We start from the raw sequence: 21,625 nt of genomic DNA, 5'->3' as shown, positions 1-21,625 counted from the left end.
AAAATGCTGCTACAATTTATTTTTCAAATAGTTTCTAATGTTATACATGCATCTGAAGAGTAATGCATTTCAAAACATTCTGTAATAAACATAGCACTTCATATTTTTTCTGTCTTAACTGTATCATTTAATGACTAACTTAATTGTTGAGTAAAATTGGTCAACGTTTCTCTTTTGGACCCTTTTTTCTACTTCTGGTTTGTTCACATATGTCTGAGGTAGTTTAGATAAGGCGTGCATTTCTGAATGATTAGAGCGATATGTTAGTCTCTTGGAAATGTTGTTTGGTTGTTTTTTTTTACCCAGGAATTTTCTTAGAAGAGAGCCTTTCCTCAGTGGATGAGCTGCTGGTGGTTTTTCTTTTTTTTTGGAGTGCAGTTACCAAAATATTGCTGACTGATCAGGCTGTGGAAGCTGCTGAAATCTTCTAGTGTGCATAAGCAATTTGTTAAACAAGTAGACCAAACCCTTTATTTTTAAATGTTAAGGAGTAATATCTGTGTTCTTTTCCAAGTAGAAGTTATCTCTCTTACGAGGACAGTTACTTAAATCTTTTTACTGTTTGAAGTGATTGTATAGCTTAAATTGACAGTATTGTGTCTGTAATTTCAGAGATCTCCTCAACTGACGTACTATTCACAAATTCTCAATTAATAGTAGCTATTACATTAGGAGAAGTACCTTTGATTATGATATTCTGGCTCCATGTGCTATTGGTGTATGGGTGGAGTAACAGAAGCTGAGGATGAAGCCATTGTCTTTCTCAGCTGAGATCTCTTGATATCATTAGTATTAATGCAAGTGCCAAAGAAAACAAGTGATACGAGTCAAAATATCTCTGCTAGATAAAGTGGTGTAAGATTGCTTGTTACTGACCTATGTAATTATGGTTTGCTGATCCAGCTGACTGCTTTATTCTGGACTCTGGCATTTGCTATGTTTGCTAGTTCAGCATCAGCGAATGGATCATTTCTCATTGAGCTTGAATTCATAGGTACGAATATAACAGATACAGCTTTTTAGATAGAATTTAATTTTCTTCCTGGTAATGTTCAAGAAATAAGCATTAGTTTTTGCATTCACAGAATCTTGAAAATGAACTCAATTGACTTTTCATTGTATATTTGATGCATTTTATTCAAGGCAAGTATGACAAAGGTAATTGGAATTCTTTTTGTGCAGGAAGATGCGTATTATTTTAGATCAGGAATTTTGTGTGAATTTTTTGCTTCTTTGCATTCACTGAATGTGAATATTTCATTTTTGAAGACTGTTCAACTTTCATGCAATTTTATCAAGGAAGATCCTTGTGGAGAAGATTCTCCGCCAAGGGGCAGAGCACAGGGAGAGCATAGAATGTACTGTAGCCTTGGTTTTAGGTTTCTCGTGTTTGATGGGGATTATTTTATGGAATCTGAAAATCTTTTATGCTTTCCTCATCTTCTACATTTTCTACTTTTTTATATGTTTTGTAAGTATGCATGATTTAATATTTTGGGTAAAAGGCTGGAAATTACAGCTAATTCATCTTTCAAGTCTTAGCTGAAGTGAACAAAATTTAAGAAGAAAACACCTATAAAGCATTTAATGGCTTTTCTTCTTAATTATCGTGTTAAATGAGATCTGTACCTGCAGTGTAATGGTCAGCTACTTCCAGTAGAGGGAGCAATTGACCTATTTTTGAAAGATGCCTCTGAGCCTGGTTTTATGGGCAATTAAAGGCAAATGAATTAAAATAATTGATGCAGTAAAATCGCTTTAAACCTTAATGCAAAATCTACGGTTAAGCCCTAAACACACATCCTTTGATTGCCAGTTGGATGGATTCCGCCGTGTTGTGATGTGCAATAGATAATATTTTGCACAAGTTACTTTGGTCAGGCACTTTGAATTTTAAATAATATTGATACTGCATAAAGCACTGAATGATAAAAATACCCCTAAATCTGGGAAGTAAAACATATGAATTTAATTAAGCTTTCTGTGTTGCTAAAATATTTTACTGCTCTTTTGAGAAATAAATCTTAACTTTAATTGGTGAGGCTTAAAGCAAAATCATGAACTTTATACAGACTTGAAAAGTAATATCACTGGGGCCTTGTTTTAAAACTTTGGCCAAACTAGAAAGAATATTCTACCAAAATTATGTAAATATGATTTATTCATGTGAAACTGCAAATCTAAATACAGTCATTTTTATAACTCTAATAGAAAAATCTCATTTGCTGTTTTCTGCAATTTGTTCATTTGCCAAATGATGAAGACTTTTTAAGTTGTTACTACGCTTCAATAGCATAACTCAAAGGGAAGCTTATTTTACTTTGGCATTTCCTACATTCAGAAATTAATAGCTCTGTTCTATCTCAGACTTGCAGGCCTTTGGAAGCACATATCTTAGAGCTGGTGTTCTCTGGTCACTCAGCACACTCTGCAATTGATTTTCCAGCATTGTTCCTTGTTATCAGTTGGAATTATTGTATGCTGGGAGTGGTCCTTCCTACTTTAATCTTTTTTTGCTTACTTTAATTTGAAAGCTCCTTTATAGGAGCAAGTGTATTTTTCTGTTTTCTGTTACTTTTTTAACTGGAAATAAATATGGTAGTATTGGGTGTCACGAGATAGGAAAATAACAGTGCAACTGTAATGTGTAACTGTAATTAATGTAATTAATTATCTATAATATAATGAAATCCTTAAAATGTTGCTTTATAAGCAAACACATCTTAGTATTTGTCTTTTAATATCTTAAAGTGTTCCATGAAAAAAGTGTGCATACCGATTATGTTGATTCTAGGTCCTAACAGTAGGTGGAAAGAAATGGAAAGGTATCTTCTTATCAGAGTACCTGCCAGCATCTACCTACATTGTTGCACAGGTCATTTTAGGGTCTGCTCACAGACCTGCATAGGATACTCTTATGTTTGGTCTGGAAGTAGAAAATGGACAATTAACTTGTATGACTTCATTTTTTTCTGGCGTTTTTTGTTATTGTTGTTGTTAGCTACTAGCTGGAATTGGGTTGTATCATTGTACAATGATAATGCTTTCTGTATCAAGTACATCTACCTGATTGTTTGATTAGTAGTCAAACAGATAAATTTATGATTTCTGAAAATATGCACATTTTGTTAGCTGATATTTCTTTAAGTATTTTCTGTACGAGAGAGGCATGTTTGCTTCTTGCAAATTGTTTGGAGAGGGGAAAAAAAGCAGGGAGACGAGTGGGGTTTTTTATCTAATATTTTAATTTTGTTTGTTTCCTTATAAGGAACAATGGAAGATAGTAAGTGCATTTTACTGCTGTATTAAGTCCATATGTAAATGAATACAGTGCTCTCAAGTGGAGAATAAGAAATACTACTTGTGTTTAAAATATTTTTTTTCTATATCTTGTGACTGCCCAGTTACTGGACTGATATTACAGATGCTTTTTTCACATACATAGTTTTGAACACTATAGGATAATGTTTTCTGGTTTGAGTTAGGTTTTTTGAGAGCACTTAGTTGAAATAACTTATCAACACAGAAATTCTGATGTTCTTTTCCACATTGCTTACCTAAGACATTTGCGTGTGGAAATTGCTGTTAGTGGAGTAATTGCAAATGTTTCAGTACAGATATGCTAAGATTCAATTGTCTAAGTTGAGATTGAATTTGCAAATGTGTTTTGAATCTTAGAAGTTTAGTACCTGAGTTCTTCAAACCTATTAAAGGTTATTGAGTTGTACAAGTATTTGCTCTTATACATGCTTTTTGGGTTCTTAGAATTTGAAGAATAGCTACATTAACTACTTATTGGTGGTGTTCTAGGGATGTAGTTCTCCCAAAGCAATATCAGTCAGAGCAACTATAAATACAAGTGATTGGAATTATTATTATCAATTACCATCATACACTTTCCACAGCTGTGATGTTTGTAGGTGTTAGTTGCTGTAGGAGTGTGTCAAATATGATACCTGTCTATAAGTGCTTAGAAGTCTTAAATAAGATAACAAGTAACCTGGGGTAAAATGTGATTTAAAGCAAGAATTAAGAAACAACAACAAAGGTGGAGAGACATCTATTTAGTTCTCTTTTTTTTTTTACTGTGCATTTCATTCTCGTGGCACCAGATATGCAATGACTACAGTGATTAGTAAATAAGTTCCAGAAAAATAAAAGAAAGTTGGGAGGTAAAAGGGGAAGGAGAATTAAGTTCACATTCTAATTCTAAACCTCCTGGAATCCATGGAAGTTTCCTCACTGACCTCAGAGGATTAGTTTTCAAGCCTAGGGAACTGATGAGTCGATGAAGAACTGAGACATTAAAGTGTTAGCAGAAGGGGAAAGGGATAGGAAGCCAGAGGGATACACTTCAGTCGTGGAAACACTGCTTTCACAAGGATCACTTTGAAAAGGAATAAAAAAATGATTCACTTTGGCTTACTCTTTGGTATTGCAAATAAATTAACCTAAATAATCTAAATAGTTTTTAAAATACTACTTATAGCAGAGAATGTGGAATTTTGGTAATTATGAGCACGATACTGATCTGACATAGGTGATAGTGATAGGATTCTAAATATACACCATGCCACATGATCTTTTTTTTTTGGCATAATTAATACAAAGGTGACGTTTTCATGACAGTTATTTTATGCTTTATTTCTGACCAGCAACAACATATTTCTCACTTCTACTGTTCTGCCTTTTAGAGATCTTGGCGGTACTGCCTACAGGAGCCCTCAGTGCAGCAGGAGAAGTGAAAGGAATGGGGAACTTAAAACCATATTTCAATTTCTTGTAGTCCAACAAAACTTATCGGAGATGCTGCATGGGGTCAGTGCATGTCTGTAGGTCTTGGGAGAAGCTTCAGCTTGTGCGGTAGATCAAACTGTGAAATTCGTTAGCTCTTTCTAATGAGTTCAGATGGGGGTTAATTGTATGGGCGGTAAGAGGATCTCCATTTCCTATAATTCCTCTCTATGGTAGCCGGTAAAATATCATGTTCAATTTAATAATAGTTAGGTGGTTTTTGTTATTGGTGTTAGTATCATATAATAGAAAATGTATATATTGTTTCACATAGCCTCTTTCTTTATAAAGTAGATGGATTCTAGTATGTGGAAGTATGTGGATATTTGGTTTTTGAGTGTGTTCTCACTAGAGTGTGAAATAAAATGGAGAAGAGAGGCTGACGACATGTCTGAATTCTTTCCTTATGTTTCATCCATGTTGTTTGCTACTTCCTTAAATCTATTTTTGAAGAGCAAAATTATTGCTTGGTTTCAATTCTCAGATTAAAGCTTAGTTTGTGAATGTTTTCTGTACTGCAATACTTCCAATTCAACCATGACTTTGCAGTATATTCCTTGACTCATTAGCCAAGCATTTCCTTAAATAGTGGTACCATAAGACATGGCACCCTGTTTCAGTATTCTGCTGCAGTCATTGCTAAGCATGAGTACTGATGGTGCTTGACTATTGTGAAAACCCTTTAAACCGCTGATAAAATGATGACTCATGGTCACCTGATGAAAATAGACTCATTACCATGACTCCAAGTGTTTCACTTCCCACACTAGTTCTTCTGAAAAGGATGCAATTATTTTCTAACTGTTGACAGCTGCTCAATTAAAATGTGACAATGTGGTTGGCAAAAACTGTAAGTTCTAGAAATTTATTTTAGTAATTTCAGTAACTAAAACTTGTATGAGATGTGAAGTCACTAATGTTATCAGCAGAGTTACTTGCATGATTATATAGTAAGAGGCAGAGAAAGATAAGGCTGTTGTTTCATGGAATTTAATAGCGTTCAACAAGTAAATGAATGTAGAGTAGTGAGGCATGGTTAATTCTCTTCGAAGTGATCAGGTATTCCACTAGTGACTTTTTTTCCTTAAATTATTTTCTGTATTTTGACTGGAAACATTTTTAATTTGAAGTGTTTTGAGGTGCCATGTTTAAGGGAATCAAAATATTGAAGTGACTTCAAGAGTTAAACTTGTGCTAAAATGGATAATATTTTGTTTATAGGGCCAATACAGAATTGCTCTCTTTTCTTGAACAGATGTAGACTAAGTAAAATTCATGCTTTAAATTTTTCTCCATTTATTTTCTAGTTGACTCATTCCAAACTTTGATGATGAACGTGACGTTTTTTTATGTGCCAAAAACTGAGACACATCTAGTTTGAGGAAAAAAAAAAAAAAGTGATCAGAACTACAGTAATATAATAACTAATGAATATTACTATCACATATCTTAGATACTGTAATATCTGTTACACCAACCATGTCAAGAAATGACAGAGGAAACTTCTAGCTTGTTTGTTTTTCACTTGGTTGGTTTTTTTCCATCCCAGAAGCCCACTCATCCAGATAGTATCTGTCAACTTTTACATTTGTATGATTTTACTTGGGCAAGTTAAGAGAATAAACACTTTTTTATAATGAATAAAAATAAGATTAGCTCTATAGGTCCATTTAGTTATGCAAATGAATATTTAATGAAGATAAGTCTTGCAAACTTACTCCATGATGTCTGTACCTTTATCTATCAAACTAACATATATTTTATTTCCTTGCTTCATAAAACACGGTACATTTAATGCTGTCTATATGAAAGATAACTTTTTTTGCTTACTACAAAACTTTATCATTAGTTGTGAAATTTTCACTTGGGGAAGTGGAAAGAGAACAGTTTGTAGTTTAGATCACGTGCTGACAATTTGGAACCAAAATCTTAACTGCAGTGATTTGAGTGCTGTAAGAGGATCCTGTTGCTGTGTACGCTTTACTAGGGAAGTTCATTTATGAAATGTGAAGACAGAGTGGTGTTCATTTTGTATTTTCTTGTTTTTATGACACCTTTCACTGAGGGGTCTTTATTATTTTGGTTATCCATACTTTTTATAGGCAGATCCTCTTACATGAAATCCTGAATTTCCAAGCTTCAGTATAACCAAGATTTTATGACTTTCTCCATGTAATTCCCATGTATATCTGAAAGAGTATTCAAGTGAAGAATCACTGTACATATACTGCATTACACATTTCTTGAGGAATAGTTAGTTGTTGGTCTTGGGAGAGAAAAGAACGGAGAAAGAGAGCTGGACATAACATTGCTATTTTCCAGATGATAAAAAAATATGACCCAGCCCTACAGAACGTTTTGTTATCATTTACATATTGATTGTGACTGAGATCTGTGGATGTACTTCAAGAACCCTATTCTCATTTTGGTATAAAAACCCGTGAAGTAACAAAACTGAGCTAAACTCTAACCCAAGAGCAGGGTCCTCTTTGGAAGGCCCTGTTTAGTTTCCAGACAGTAGTAAGGTGTCTAGCATATCTGACACTACTCAGCTGATGTAACAATAGTTTATATAAGACACAGTTAAATGCAGCCTTTCAAATTCAAGCCAATATTCTCCTATTTTAAACAGGCATTTTTTTTCACTGAATGTACCAGTGATTTAATAACAGTCATAATTAACCAAGTATACACGATTGTGATCTACCCTGCTTTTTATCATTCAGATAAAGTCTGATAGAAGAGAAGTGTATAGCTTAGAACATGAAATATTTGCTGAACTTAAGAGTTGGGAAAGAGCTATGTCCCGGGCCATTAAAGAGCATCTGTTCAATGCCAAGATTTAAGAATTTGACATTTACTAGGGTCATGGAGTGTATAACTTTCCCTGCTTTATTTTTACATTCCTATGCTACAATAGCATATTGCCTTGCCATAATATGCCAATCCTTATTAATGGATAGGAAGCTTATAAAGAGATATTCCATGTGTAGTACTGGCAGTAAGGCTCCAGTTCTTATTTTTCTGTGTTTTGTGTTGTCATATAATTGCAATCTGTGTCTCAGAATTTACAAACAGTTTAGATGGTAGGAGTAAGTCTGACAAGTGTAATGTTGAATGTGAAGCCCACTATTAAACAAAAGCAAACAAACAAAACCATATTCTTGTCTCCAATAAGTGTCTGGTAATGAGTGTTTGAAGTATAATATGAAATAGACTGATTAGCTGTGATTGGTGATTAAGTCATCATTGTCTCATGTGGACATTCAGGCAGAGAGAAACCTTACAGAAGAACTTGGGATGACAGAATGAAACTGTTTTATATCTCTCTTCAGAAAACTGTTAGTATTTGTCAGTAGTTATATTAGATAAATGAAGATTTACTCAATTCTAACCCTTTTAAGGTAGTTTTTTTTTAAATTATTTTTGATACTGTATGGAAATTATGTGATAGTTTGTTTGTTTATTTACTTATTTATTTAGAGGAGTGAGTAGTAGAACAACTTAGTAGCTTAGCAGCTGGGCTGTCCTCTAGGCAGTCTTTAGACTGTGAGCATTCCTAGAAAGTTTGGGAAAAAAGTGAGGAATTTTTTTGCTGTAACTTAGAGATTTGGTGTCCAGACTGTTTTCAGGCCAGGACAAAACAATATAAACTGTGGATGTTGGTGCAGTACTCTAAATATAATATATTCACACCTGACAAATGTATGATTTATTTTATTTTAGGAATTTTATTTATCCAAATAAAAATTTCCTACAATTGTAGAGGAGGTGGCAACTCATAAGAGTACATAATTTAGCAATAGGTTGAATTCTTCCTCTCCCCAGCACCCCCCCACCCGTTACTTAGGCAGTAGATTTTTATGGTGAAGAAGACATGTATGGAAGGAGTCTAGAATGTAACAGTAGAGACACTCTCACTATAACCAGATAGTATTTTAAGTCTATGTATTTGTCGTGTTGTAATAGCAACAGAAAACTGTATCTCCTTTTCTAGCCAGGGGTTGTTCAGAACTGCAGAAGACTTTCTCAGTTCAATGTACACTTGAACAATGTACACAGTCCACACATTGAATGAATTAGGACTGTGTTGTGTTTGTTTGATTGTGGGATGAGAAGTAGCATTTAAAATGACAACATGATCTTTAACTTTTTATTATGGAGAACTGAGAAATGGAGAACTTCAGTATCAACTTTAGCACTTGTTAGTTGTGGGCTCTGCTGTATGGAACTCTCTGGAATTATCCCTCTATAGTAATTTTGAATTGTGCCTACAGTTCAGAGAGTACGGATGTTCCTGGAAAAACTTCTACTTATATCCTCCTTCTGAGCGTTTCTATTCAGTGTAAGAACTGGTTGTGTCCTTAACACCAGGCTTTTCCCTTGTAGTCATTAGTGGCTTGAAATTGATGCAAGAGATAGTTCCAAGATGGGCAATGGGTAAGCCCCATGAACATTTATTTTATAGTAATACCTTAATCAAAAATTCACTGTTCCTGATGAATGTTGACATTGGTTTTTGAAGTACTTTTTTTTCTTTTCCAGATTGCTAACATATTTAGTGGTAGATCTTGAACTGCAAGTGGCATGCTCATTTATAATGATGCACATTAGCTAGATTAGATCCTGAAGGTGTTTCTCTTTCTCTACTCTTTCTCTACTCTTTCTCTACTCTTTCTCTACTCTTTCTCTACTCTTTCTCTACTCTTTCTCTACTCTTTCTCTACTCTTTCTCTACTCTTTCTCTACTCTTTCTCTACTCTTTCTCTACTCTTTCTCGTAAGTCCATTGTGGGCTACGCGATGGGAGATTTCCATTTATTTGATCCCAGGCTTTTCCACGCTGTGAGAAGACCTTCTGAAAATTTGTTCTGTTAGGGCTTGTTCTCAGAAGTGAAGATCTCCTTTTTATGTTTCAGTAGTACTAAAGTAGCACTTTAGAGACACTACTACCAGTCTAGCAGAACTAGGGAAAGAAAGAGTAAAAGGAAAAGTGACAGGATTGTGGAACAATCTCTAAAAAGTCAGTATCCAGTGAGGAGAGCAACTCAGGGACAAAGTTGCAGTTGTGTAACTGTTGTTGAATAGCAGAGGTGTGTGCTTAAGTTTGAAAATCACAGATTAACTACAGGATATAAGCATGAAAATGCAATAATGTAGAATTGATATTGAACAGATAATGGGATTGGAACAGTTAAAGCTTCTAGCTTAATGGAAAGCAGATCTGTCACTGAATACTTGTGTATTCTGCAGCTTCCCTCTGTGACTTCTATGGGAAGCTTCTGCAATCTGATTTTATACGAAATAAATTCCCAGTCAGGCCTTTCTTTGTTGTTTGCAGCTGTCTTCAAACAACCCATTACTGTTTCTGGACTAGAGCAGAAGCTGAATGTTTACCAATAATTCTACACTGAAGAAATGTGTGGCATAAAGTTTTATGGCAGCTTTTCTGCTGCCTTAAAGGCTTTGATGCTTTTCTTTTTTCTTTTACTCCTTTTTGAAGATTGAATGCATAAGAAATAGTCATTTCCTTCTTGATTGAAATAATGGTCGGTAATAGAATGACAGTTCAGGGAAGAGAGGATTTGTAGGCTTTTGATGCTGCCTTCTAGAGAGAAAGAAAATAAAAGAAAGCTCAGATAATGCTGGGACTGAAAGGCATTCTGCGGGCGCTGAAGGCAAGGTTTGATAACCTTCGCGCCGAGAAACGCTGCCGCAGCGCTACGTGCGCTGCATCGGGACCCCGTTGGTAGCGCGGGGCGGGAGGCGCTTCAGCACCAGGCCGGCCCCGGACAGCGCCTCCCCGCAGCGCGGCCCGGCACGCGTGCTGTTCGGTGCCAGGCGGGGGAGCGAGCGCAGCCTCGCGGAGCGGGAGCGTCCCAAACGAAATTGGATTGGGTTAGGCCCACAGTGCTACTCTGTTCATCCGTGATATATATGATTTTTTTTCTCATCTAACTTTAATAAAGAGATTTTAGATATGAGGCTATTTTGGAAGAAAATTGCTTTGCCAGTGCACGGTAAAAAAAAAAAAATATCAATGGTAAGTAAACATGTGGAAGTCTTAACAGGAGATTTTTCCTTCTCTATCTTCCTATATGCACAAATGAACACTAGAAGAAGGAAGAAAAGGAAAAAAAAAATACAGATAGAATGGTAAGGAACCAGAAATCTGTCTCTGACCCCTTATACTCATGTTCTTGATACAACCTTTTACTTTAATTTACTTTTTTACTTTTTAACTTTTTTTTCTTTTTAATTTCCAATGAGATTTTAGAATTTCAGCTATGGACAATAGGGTTAACAATTGGATACTGCAAAGATTATGGTATCTGCTTTTTGTTGTTAAGTTGGAAGGAGAATCTCAACTGCTGTGGATCCTTGTAATGAGGGATTGAAAAAAATGTGTAGGTCACTCTGAAGGTAAGGCTTGTAATTTATTTCCATGGAAACTACAACAGATACAAAGAAGACAAAAACGGTATTTAATAGAGCAAATTCTCAGCTGCAAAACACAATTCTTCAACACAGTCACCACTGTTAGCTCTGCATTTTTGTCAGCAGTGAAGAGAACCTTGCTTGTAAAAGCTTGTAAAAATCTGTACCAGTGGAGTTGACCTGCTGTTGCCACTGCTGAAATGCACAACTCACTACCTTACTGTGCTCACATCAACTGTTTGGTCTCCACAAAAATTCAGCAAGAGTCAATGTATGTAATTTTCGTATGTTCCACACCTTTGCTTCATATGAATTTCCATGTCAGATGCTGCTTTGTCAGACTGCACCTCTGTTGCCATCTGTTACAGGGCAACAGAACGTAACAGAATATTGGCAGGAAGGTTCAGCCTCTACTGCCATATTACCAATAGCTCTCCCTGAGGTTATGGAGCAATACAGTAACATGAGAGGCATTGCTTTGAGAGTGGCCTATGTATTTCATTCATACTCTGTACTTGCTTTTCAAAATTGTAGGTATTTTATGCTTCATTACAAAACATAGGTTAAGCATACGAAACTGTCCCATCTTCCCTTCCTATGTCAGTATTTACTTTTTTTAAAATGCATGATTGTAGTGGTAAAGCAACTAATTGATCTCCTTGTGTTGCAGATAGCTAGCAGCTTCTTTAATGGATTGACAGTACTGTCATCCGTAAATTGAAAGCAATTGGTCTCCATCTTATTTAAAAATAATAATAATAATAATAAAAAAAACGACAACAAACTTACCAGATTTTGCAGAAGACTTTCCAGTGGCTTCCAACTAAAGCAACAGCTTTACAAAAGATATTTCAGTACGTTTCCATGTACTATTGATGTGTTGTAATACTTATAGCTGTAATTTAATACATCTTATGTAGTGAGATGATACAAACAAAGCTATCAGTGTTGTTTTTTACTGATGACAATATTTGTTATTTTAAATTTCTTAATTTTTGTTCCCGTTTTTTTTCTCTTTCTAAACAATGTGAAGGGAACAAAGAATAGCTTCCTTCTGTGAAATATAATCCCTCTGTTTACTTTTGGGAAAGCTTTATGTAATTTTTTAATCAGTAAACGTGGATATTTGCATGTTTTAATGCTCATTTTGAGAAGTTTAAATCTCAACATTTGTAATATTGGCTATCTGGCATTCATTTTATTATAATAGGTTATTTCATGCTGCTTCTCTTTATATTCATGGTTGTGATACTGAAATTATAAGACCACACACAGGCAGTAAAGTTTCTCGCCACTTAAGCGTGTAAACAGTCTGGCTTTTTACAAAGTGGAAAAATATTTCTTGTGCGCTATTTTAACATGATCAGCATGTTAAGGCTCAATGTGCAACTGTGTCAACATTTCTTTGGCTGTAACCATTAATTCTGTAGCCTCTTGGTAATATGTAAAATGTGAAACTGGTTTGTTTACTGTTGGGATTTGTCAGCAATTACTGTCTGCATTGAGCTTAGCTCTTTCAAATAGATAGTAGATCAAAGAAGGTTTTTTAGAATCATCAATTCTACTTTTAGTGAAACTAGGGATTTCTTGTTCTTGTTTTTCAGCTGCCTTTAGACTCTTTAAAATTATGTTAGAGCTGTACATTTCATGAATGTTTTTCTCATATAAACTGGTAGGCAGAGTAAAAATGCATTACACAAGAACCTGTGACTTCAATCTGTATAAAATTTACCTACAGAGACAGGAACATAGATTTCTTTCAGGCCTCACTTATCTGTAGATCTGATGTGGCTTCATGTGGTTTGGTTTTTTGTATTTAACATGTTTTCATTATTATTATTTCCACTATGAACTGCAAGTGCTGTGGTCATATGTTTAATATCGTCAAACCACCATATCATCTTCATCACAAGAGGTTGTAAAGACTGCAAGTTCTGATCCTTTTCTTCATTTCTTCCTTCATGTCTATTCTTGTAATATTATTCATTTACTAATCAATAGTAGTTCTGGTATCTTTGAGGGTTTGCAGTTAATAATAAGATAGATTATTTGATACATTAAATGGCTGTGTTAGTTGAACAAAGTTTAAGTGCTACATTATACTAAAATAATGGTTCTAAAGAAAGCATAGAATTTTGTTTCTTTCCCAGCTACTTTGAGAGTTTGCGCAAACACTGACCTTAGCCTTCATAGCAAAAACAAAAACAAAAACAAAGCAAAACAAAAAAACTGCAAGCAGTTTGTAAAACAAGCATAGCTTACATGAAATGAAGTCACTTTAAGAATCATTTTGTATTTTTAGTATAGCTATAGACTGGCACTTGCAATGAATCTTCCTTCACCATTAATCTGTGTAGGCACTCTACAAAGACAAATGCAGGGAGAATTTGATCAGTACTTTTATTTTTTTTTTTCCTCATTTGATGAATAGAAAGCCACTTGTTATCTTAATCCCATTACTTTGGATTCACATGAAATATTAATCTCTGTCCTTGTCTTCTCTGTATTTCTAATACATCACTGTTCTGTAGATCATTTTTAAAAATGTGACGTTACTAGACATATCTACAGAATTTCAGCAAGGGGAGGGAGAGGGCTATTTGCTTACAAGATAGGATGTAGGATGTGTAATCACCAAATAAAATTTGCCACTACTTCTGAGCAGGCTGCCATTAATCATTAATTAATTCCATTATCTCTGAGGCACTTAGTTAAAATATTTCACCCTATGAGCTTATACAGATCTATCTGAAGTTTTTTTTTTTTTTCCTGTAACTTCTATTAAAAAGAGATCAAAATGACAGCATAATATGGAATGCATGCTGATCCATTCTGGAGTAAGACTGCCACTTTAAACATTGCAAAATCAGACAGTTGCAGCATGGATAAACTAACTTATTGGGGGCCAAATCAATTCTAGGGATAGTTGGCTGATAGGGTAAGCTATGGTATGAATCTCTTAAAAGGCAACTCCATTATTCTGAAGTCAGTCAGAATACTGGTTAAATTCTGCTGCCATTACTGACTACCACTCAGACCAGATGATTTGTGACTGCTAAAATTCAAATGAATCTTTTTCCCAGTTAAAAGAAAAAAATACAGTTTTTCCCAGAGCCTATGAATAAAGATAATCAGTGTATTTCATAGAATGGCCTGGGTTGGAAAGTACCACAGTGAACATCTAGTTTCAACTCCCCTGCTATGTGCAGGGTTGTCAACCACTAGTATTTCATTGCTCTTGTTTAGCTATCTGGCCTGGATTAATTTCCTTTGATAGAAAAAATGATAAATGTACGTTAAAGTGAGGGAGCAAATCGTTTTTATCTGTTACTTAAAGCATGAGAGCAGAATACAGGAATCCAGTAGTTTGAGTGAAGAAACAGAGGTGAACTGTTAGGAGAGCCAGTGGAATGGGAGCAAGGAGCAGAAAGTAACGAGTGCATGTGAACACTGCAGCAGGGATGTGAACGTAGTGTCAAACTGGAAGCTGAGGTTTGAAAGATATAATGGAGAGAAGATGGGGAGTGGAGTCTACTGCTCTCTCTTTCATTCTCCACAGTATGGAGTAGGAGGGGTAAAACAGGGATTAGTAATGGCTCAATAGTGAGATGAGAATTAGGGATTACAAAGGAGATCCAAACTGTTGGAAAATCTTGAGTAGCAAGATTAATTTCTTTGCTAGGCAGAAGTCTGCTTTTACCAGCTTGGTATGAAGAGATTGGGAACATGTAGATGTTAGAAAGCGTCGTGTTTGGGAGATGCTGATGGCAGTCACCTGCTTTGTAGTCTGCACTGTGCTTTGCAACCTGGGAAGAGAAGCTGGTGTCACTGAAGTACAAGTCATAAAATGTTTTTTCTTTCTCTAGTACTAATCTAAAGAAAGAATGTTGGTTTATTGTCGGTAATTGTATAGTTTCAGTTGGCAGAAATTTTGATGGGGCACCTCATTTTGTTCATTTCCTTATAGAAGTCAGTGTATCATCAATATGGCCAATTTTACTTAATCAGTTTCTTGCCTGCCCCTATCATGGTCATTTTGAGAAACTGTTTAACTCCACCTGGAGTCATGCAGGGGCATGTCATGTCTTATTTTCTTTTTTCATAAGATGTTTGGATGATAAAGTTGTAGGGGTATTTCAAGGTTATAATTTTTCTTTTGACTTTTTTTTGTGAAGCATCACATGAAATTATGATCTGTGAAAGGTTATTCATCAATCACCAACAATTAAGGAGAATTTTTTGCTAGTCGTGCACATTCAGCTATTCATGACTTATTGTACAGATTCAAAAAGAGATGACTTTTGCTAAGCTCAGCGTGGCTGTTATTTATTAATTTTTAGGTGAATAATTTGAGATAATCTTCAGCCTAATGAAGGAATGTTAAGGGTGAACTGAAAACCTTTAAAGTCTGCAAGATTTGGAGCATCTAGCACTTCTATTGTGTGGTAATCGTTAATATTAATGATTGTAAATATTTCCACACCCTGGCTTCTAATGTTCTCTTTGATGTTAATTACTTTGCAGTAGATGGCATAAAGCCATTCTTTGCGTCTGACAAGGGAATATGTCCTTTTCATTTAACTGTATACCTTAGCTACGTAGTCATATCAGTTGATCAATAACACCCATTTTTGCTGTGTTAGCTATATACGAATGTTTGTCTTGCTGTGTTTTTTCTTAAAGCTCTGAGTAGATCTTTGTTACTGAATTCAAGCAAAAAGGAATATGGTGCTATACTTAGGTGGCTATATTCTCAGATACGTTAAGGCAGTATTCTTTTCTTTCTTCCGCTAATGTGACGGAGATAAAATGGGCTGTATGGTCGCATGTTCCTGTCTTTGTTGTATTCAGCATTCCTGACATCCAGGAACCATAATCTGTCATCTTTTTGATTTAACAAAGCTAGTTATGAGTCTAGTACACCGCCTCCTTTTTAACTTGAAAAAAATGAGCTCGTGCTTTCCAAGGAGTAATACCCTCTAAGTGTTGGGTTTTTTTCCCCTCTCTCATGTTGAAATCCAAGAAAAGCCTCTATTTTTTTTTTTTTTTAACTCTTAAAAGCGTACTCCTTCCTTTGTTGGCCTTTAAATAGCTGCAGACATGTACAGCTAAAAACTTGCCATAACAATGTAGTTTAGCAGATGATGTTGGAGGTCCTCAGCTGGTGTAGCCTTACCAGCCATTGTCTTCAGTAGGTGAAATCTGGACCAGTGAGGGTTCGGCCTCTTGTTTTTGCTCCTGTGATTTTTGCACTTAATACACACTGTGTAATAGCTGTAGCTTTTTTAACTTTCCAACTGTATTCTATTAGTTGCATCAGTCTTCTGACTACTGGCAGGCATTGCTTAGAAACAGAAATGTTTTGCAGTGTACAAAAAAGACTCTCCATCTTGTCAGCCTGTCTTTCTAACTTTGTGGGTTTCCAATAACGTGGGTACAGGTGAATATTGTAAGGAGGAAAAAGAAACTTTCTGGCCTGTAACATGATCTGTCTGTTGGAAGAATGCTTCATAAATCTGTTTATCTATCCCACAGAGGGCAAAACCTTTACACAGGAAGCTACTGTTGCACTGCTTTTCTTCCAGAGGAGAAACTTACTCCCCAAATGGTCTTGAAATTCCATGGCTGAATGTCCTGAGCAAAATACGAGTGATTTATACTGTTGAAGCGGATTGCAAAGCCTTAAAATGTTGGTATTGCATTGCTGAAATTTTGGTTTATCTTTGAATATTTAACAAAATCTTAAGAACAGAAAACTTTTAGAGGATCTGGGGCTGTTTTTCACATAATGGCAAGTTTAAAGATCTTAAGGGATGAATTTTTTTCTGAAGAGCAACAAATAATTGTGAAGTGTGTCTGTAAACCATTCCTACATCTGTGCATTAATGTTCCAGCAGCGGAGTTTGATGTTGTCTTTTAAAGTCCATTCATTTCCATCGCCGGTGATACTGATGATATGGTAGCTGAATTGGATTTTCCGTAGCAGTCATTAAAAAGTAATACAAATATTTCTTTAAGTAGTTTTGACCATAAGTACATATAGAAATCTGGTAAAAGTGATTGTGAAAATAAGGTAATTAAACACAACACACCGGTGTAAAGACTGTTGTTCCACACTGATCTGTAGAACTACTCCTTATCTGAATAAAAGTGCTATTGGCAGGCATGGTTTATGAAAATAGATTTTTGGTGTAGTTCATTCCGAAATCTTCAATACTTTCTTGAAATACTGAACTGTAGAGGATAGCTGCTTTAAATAGCCTTTATTTCCTGTGCACACTGAGTGTGTTTGTTAAAAATTCCTGGAAAGCAGACATAAATTTAAGAAAATAAATACATCTTGCAATGCTAAAGCTTCAATGTACAATTTTTTTCCAAGTTACATTTCTTTTGTACTCTTTTATACTTCTATTCTTTCTGTGCTTCCTTCCTTTGAAATAGAAACTTTCCCAGGTGGTCATTGAAGGATGCTAAAAGCGACCACTAATATTAAGTAAGCATTTAAGTTCATAGCCTGTGTCAGGATTCCTTATTTGGGTATTGGTTCTTTGCAGAGGGACTTTCATTTTTTTTACCACTATCTTTACACCACTAAATGAATGTAAGTTGATGGTAAGATTATCTGTAAGGTCGGAGTGAAACTTAAAACTCGATGGACAAAGTATACTTACTGAGGCTGGAGCGAGAAATAAACAGACAAAGGAAAGTATATGGCCATACTGATAGTTATAAATTAAGTGTCATGGTTTCAAATCTGGGAAAGTATCATCAGAATTTATAAAGTTTAACTTAAATAGTCCATTCTCCTCACTTCAGACATCTGTTACTGGTTATTGTTTGAATGACCACCATGTACATTATACAAAAAGGAATGTGTTTTTTGTAAGATCTCTGCTAATGTGGTAGATAAAATCCCAGTGCTTGATAGCAGTGCCAAAGGGCAAAGAGGTGCTGAACAATATTCCTCATCTTTACCATAACTTTCCTTCCTGGAAAAAACAGGCTTTGACAGTGGGAAAATGAAGACAGAGATAAGGAGAGGTGGAAAGAAGCTTGGGAACTGAGAATGACATTGACCAGAACTGTAGTTCAGCAAGCAGAGGAAAAAGTCTTCTCTTACAGTGATGCAGTAACATTATTATTTTGTTGTTGTTGTGTTGGTGATTAAAAATTTGACTTATATGTCCTTGATATGATAGTAAATTAAAAGGACTAGAAAGTTAAGGAACAGTTGTTTTTGTTGGGATATAATGTAACCAGAATCTGCTTTTTACAGCTGTGGCAAGTGATCACTGACTTGTTTCCAGAAAAATGCACTGTTCTTATTAATGCAAAATGCTGTATTGCTCTCAGTTTTTAAGATTTTTTTTTTTTAATTTGAAAACATTTTATGGAAGGGCAAAATTGTAACTGATGAAATAATTTACCCCTTGTAGCGTATTGAAGAAGATGGCAGTGGTAGTTGTCTGGTTTTTATTGATTGTGGATGTTAAATTGCAATGCAGTGGTTAGCAATGCTTGCTGCTTACGAATTGTGTTTCTCTCTTACGGAGCCGAGCAGATAGGTTTGGGTTATGGGCAGTGAGTTGCACTGAGGACATAAATAATTCCAAGTTATTTTTTTGTTTTAACAAGTTGCTGCATACATATAAACCTTGCAATTGGACAAGGTTTAATTCAGATAGGTAACATCTTCGTTGCTCTGTATTAGGTACTGTATCTTATTTTAGTGAGCTGCTTTCTGTCAGTTTTCCTATAATCCCCACCCACTTAGGGGATGCATTAAGGGGGGAGGAATTGTGACCATGGCAGACACAAAGAAAGTCTTGAATGGAGAATTTAAATCCTTGAGAAATATTGTGAAGCAGTAGATGACATGGTGATTTTTTTTGTGATACGCAAATGATCAATGATAGATTCTTTTGCTCCTTGCTCTGTTTTGTGTGAGAGGGTCTACCTTTAGTTAGGAAACAATTCAAATAATAAAAAAGGGACTGTTTTGCATGGGAATATTGCCTTAGATACAGAAGTGTGTTGTTGGGTCTTTTTGCAGTTTGTTTTAGCATAGGGGAAACCTGGGTGAGTGAAGCAGAATTAATCTGAGGAAAGAGAATGAGGAAGAAGCATTGGCTGAGCATGATTCTATGTGCACAATAGGAGGGAGTACAGAGAAACATTTATAGCACTTTGCTGATTGCTAAGATGTTGTTAAAAAGCTGTAATTTTTGAAGCAGGCAAACGCTGAAAACTAGTTTTCCAATATTGTTATGTTCTCAGCTGTAAAGAAAAAAAAATGAAATAGAAAACACCACAACAGTGGGTCTTGATATAGTTGCTTATGTTCGTTATTTTGTACTTTGCACTGGAGTAAGTACACAAAAAGCCCAATTTTTGCATATAGGTGAGTAGTAAACTTCAGCAAAGCTTATTCTTTGCAAACTTCCACCGCTTCATGTATTAGATAGTGCCTCCTGTTATAGGACTGGTAACTCTGTCAGGTCAGTGTCTAACATGTATCGGCAGATTAGCGCAAACTCTGTTGGCGTCGAATTAATAGATGTATGCATTTGTGTCGTGCTTTGGGAAAAAAAGTCAGAACACCCGTTGTAAAGAGAGACCTCCCATCACAGCCTGCTGGCTTCTTTACAGGGACCAGTGAGTGTACAGACCAGAGAAATCTGGTTGTTGTAACCCCTTTAGATTCCATGAAAGTGATTGGCAAATTGCTTTAAGTGAGCTTGGTAAAGTTGCTTTCACTGAGAGAAAATAACAAAACAAAACAAAAAAACCAAAACAAGTCTTACCTGGCTTACCAGGATAAAGGGAGAGATGGAGTGAAGTGGGAAACTCTGTGGCAGTACCTGTTTGTAAATGAGAAGGGAGCTGGATAGCAAAGGATTACATTGAAGCGTTGCAAAAGATCTCACAGTATTTAGTGGCTGTAATATAAAGCAATAGATGAATGTGATGTGTGTTTGAGTGAGGGAGAGGAACTCCAAACATATGTGTGTGGCTGCTGAACAACCTATCACCACATGGGAAAGTGTTGTTAAAGTTTACAGTGTTCTCTGAAAGCATCAGCTTAATTCGCTGTGGCATTTTGTAAAGCAAAAATATTTCTGGGAAATATTAGGAACAGAGTGAAGACAACATAAGTAAATACCATCACCGAGCTGTGGTACAAATTGAAGGCACGTCTATTTTTTTATCACTCTGTATGTTTATAGTTCTCCTTAGTGGAGCTGTGAGAATTACTGGAAGGTATGGAACTCCTTCAATGTAAGGAATGATTTAATCCTATTCAGCCTGGAAAAGAAACAGTTGGAGGTAGGGAGGTAGATGGGTGGGGAGTTAAGTTGGCCTATTAAATCATGGATGGTGGGAAGTGATAAACAAGAAAGGACTGTTACTCTGAGGGCGCTGAATGAAACCGACAGGACCGTTTTAAAATGAGTTAGAAGATGCCATTCTTCATGCATGTGAGATTGGTTTGTTTGCCCGCTTGTAGTTTTACACATCGCTCTGACAAATTCTGTGAGTAAACTATCACTGATGACTACTAAGTACAGATACAGCCTATCTGGATCCTCTCATCTGAGGTGCTGAACATCCAACAAGGCTACTGAGGAGAGGTTTCATTATTTGTTCTCTCTTTTAAATGTGTAGACATAGATTAGCCCCTGTCAGTCATGAGACATAGTTCACTGTGAACTTTTGAATTGATCCAATATCACTTTCTATATCTTACAAATGTACATTTTGTTACCAAAAAATAAAATAAAATAAAAAAATCAACACTTTATCAATTTAAGTGATTTTAATGTTTTCCAAATGTGTTAGCATTGCTGGTAATTAACACTGGAACTCAGCATTTATGAACATAATTGTGGGAATATGTCCCAAATATTCCCAATTAGTAACATAATCCATGGGTTTTGAAAGGAAAAAAAAAAAAAAGAAGCTTTGAAACTTAAAACTTTTCTAAAATGCATTCTCAAATACCAGTTGATATCGTAGGTACTGGCAGTATTTTTAACATAGAGTTATGTCCTTTTTCTTCCTTGAAGCAACATCTTTTTTGAGCTCAGTGTAACAGAAATTCTGAAAATAAATTAATCCTTCTACCTTTCTTTTTTTTTTCCTCCTTTCTGCTTTAAAAATAGACTTCTCTGAAATCCTGGGAGCGTGTTGTTTCTGTTGTACTTCATAGTAGGTGAAAATGAGCAATGTGTTACCCAGATTGTCTGTACATTATACTGAAATCAGCGCTTTCTCTTGGGTTTCTATTGCTTAATTGACTACACATGAATAAAGTACCTATCAATGTGCTCAATGTGACAAAGAATTGTAGAAACAAACAAAACCAATTACAGATCAATCTATAATTGCGTCAA

At 35.5% G+C, this 21,625-nt stretch overlaps 1 protein-coding gene across 5 annotated transcripts in view; it reads left to right on the top strand.

The window, feature by feature from the left end:
• SLX4IP (SLX4 interacting protein) overlaps positions 1-21,625 on the top strand; it is a 102,061-nt gene that overhangs the window by 6,397 nt on the left and 74,039 nt on the right. The gene's annotated exons all lie outside the window — the stretch shown is intronic.

Source organism: Gallus gallus, chromosome 3 (assembly GCF_016699485.2).
Source record: "Gallus gallus isolate bGalGal1 chromosome 3, bGalGal1.mat.broiler.GRCg7b, whole genome shotgun sequence".
Lineage (NCBI taxonomy): Eukaryota > Metazoa > Chordata > Aves > Galliformes > Phasianidae > Gallus > Gallus gallus.
Note: the sequence above shows the minus strand (reverse complement) of the source record. Positions and strands in the feature narration are given on the sequence as shown.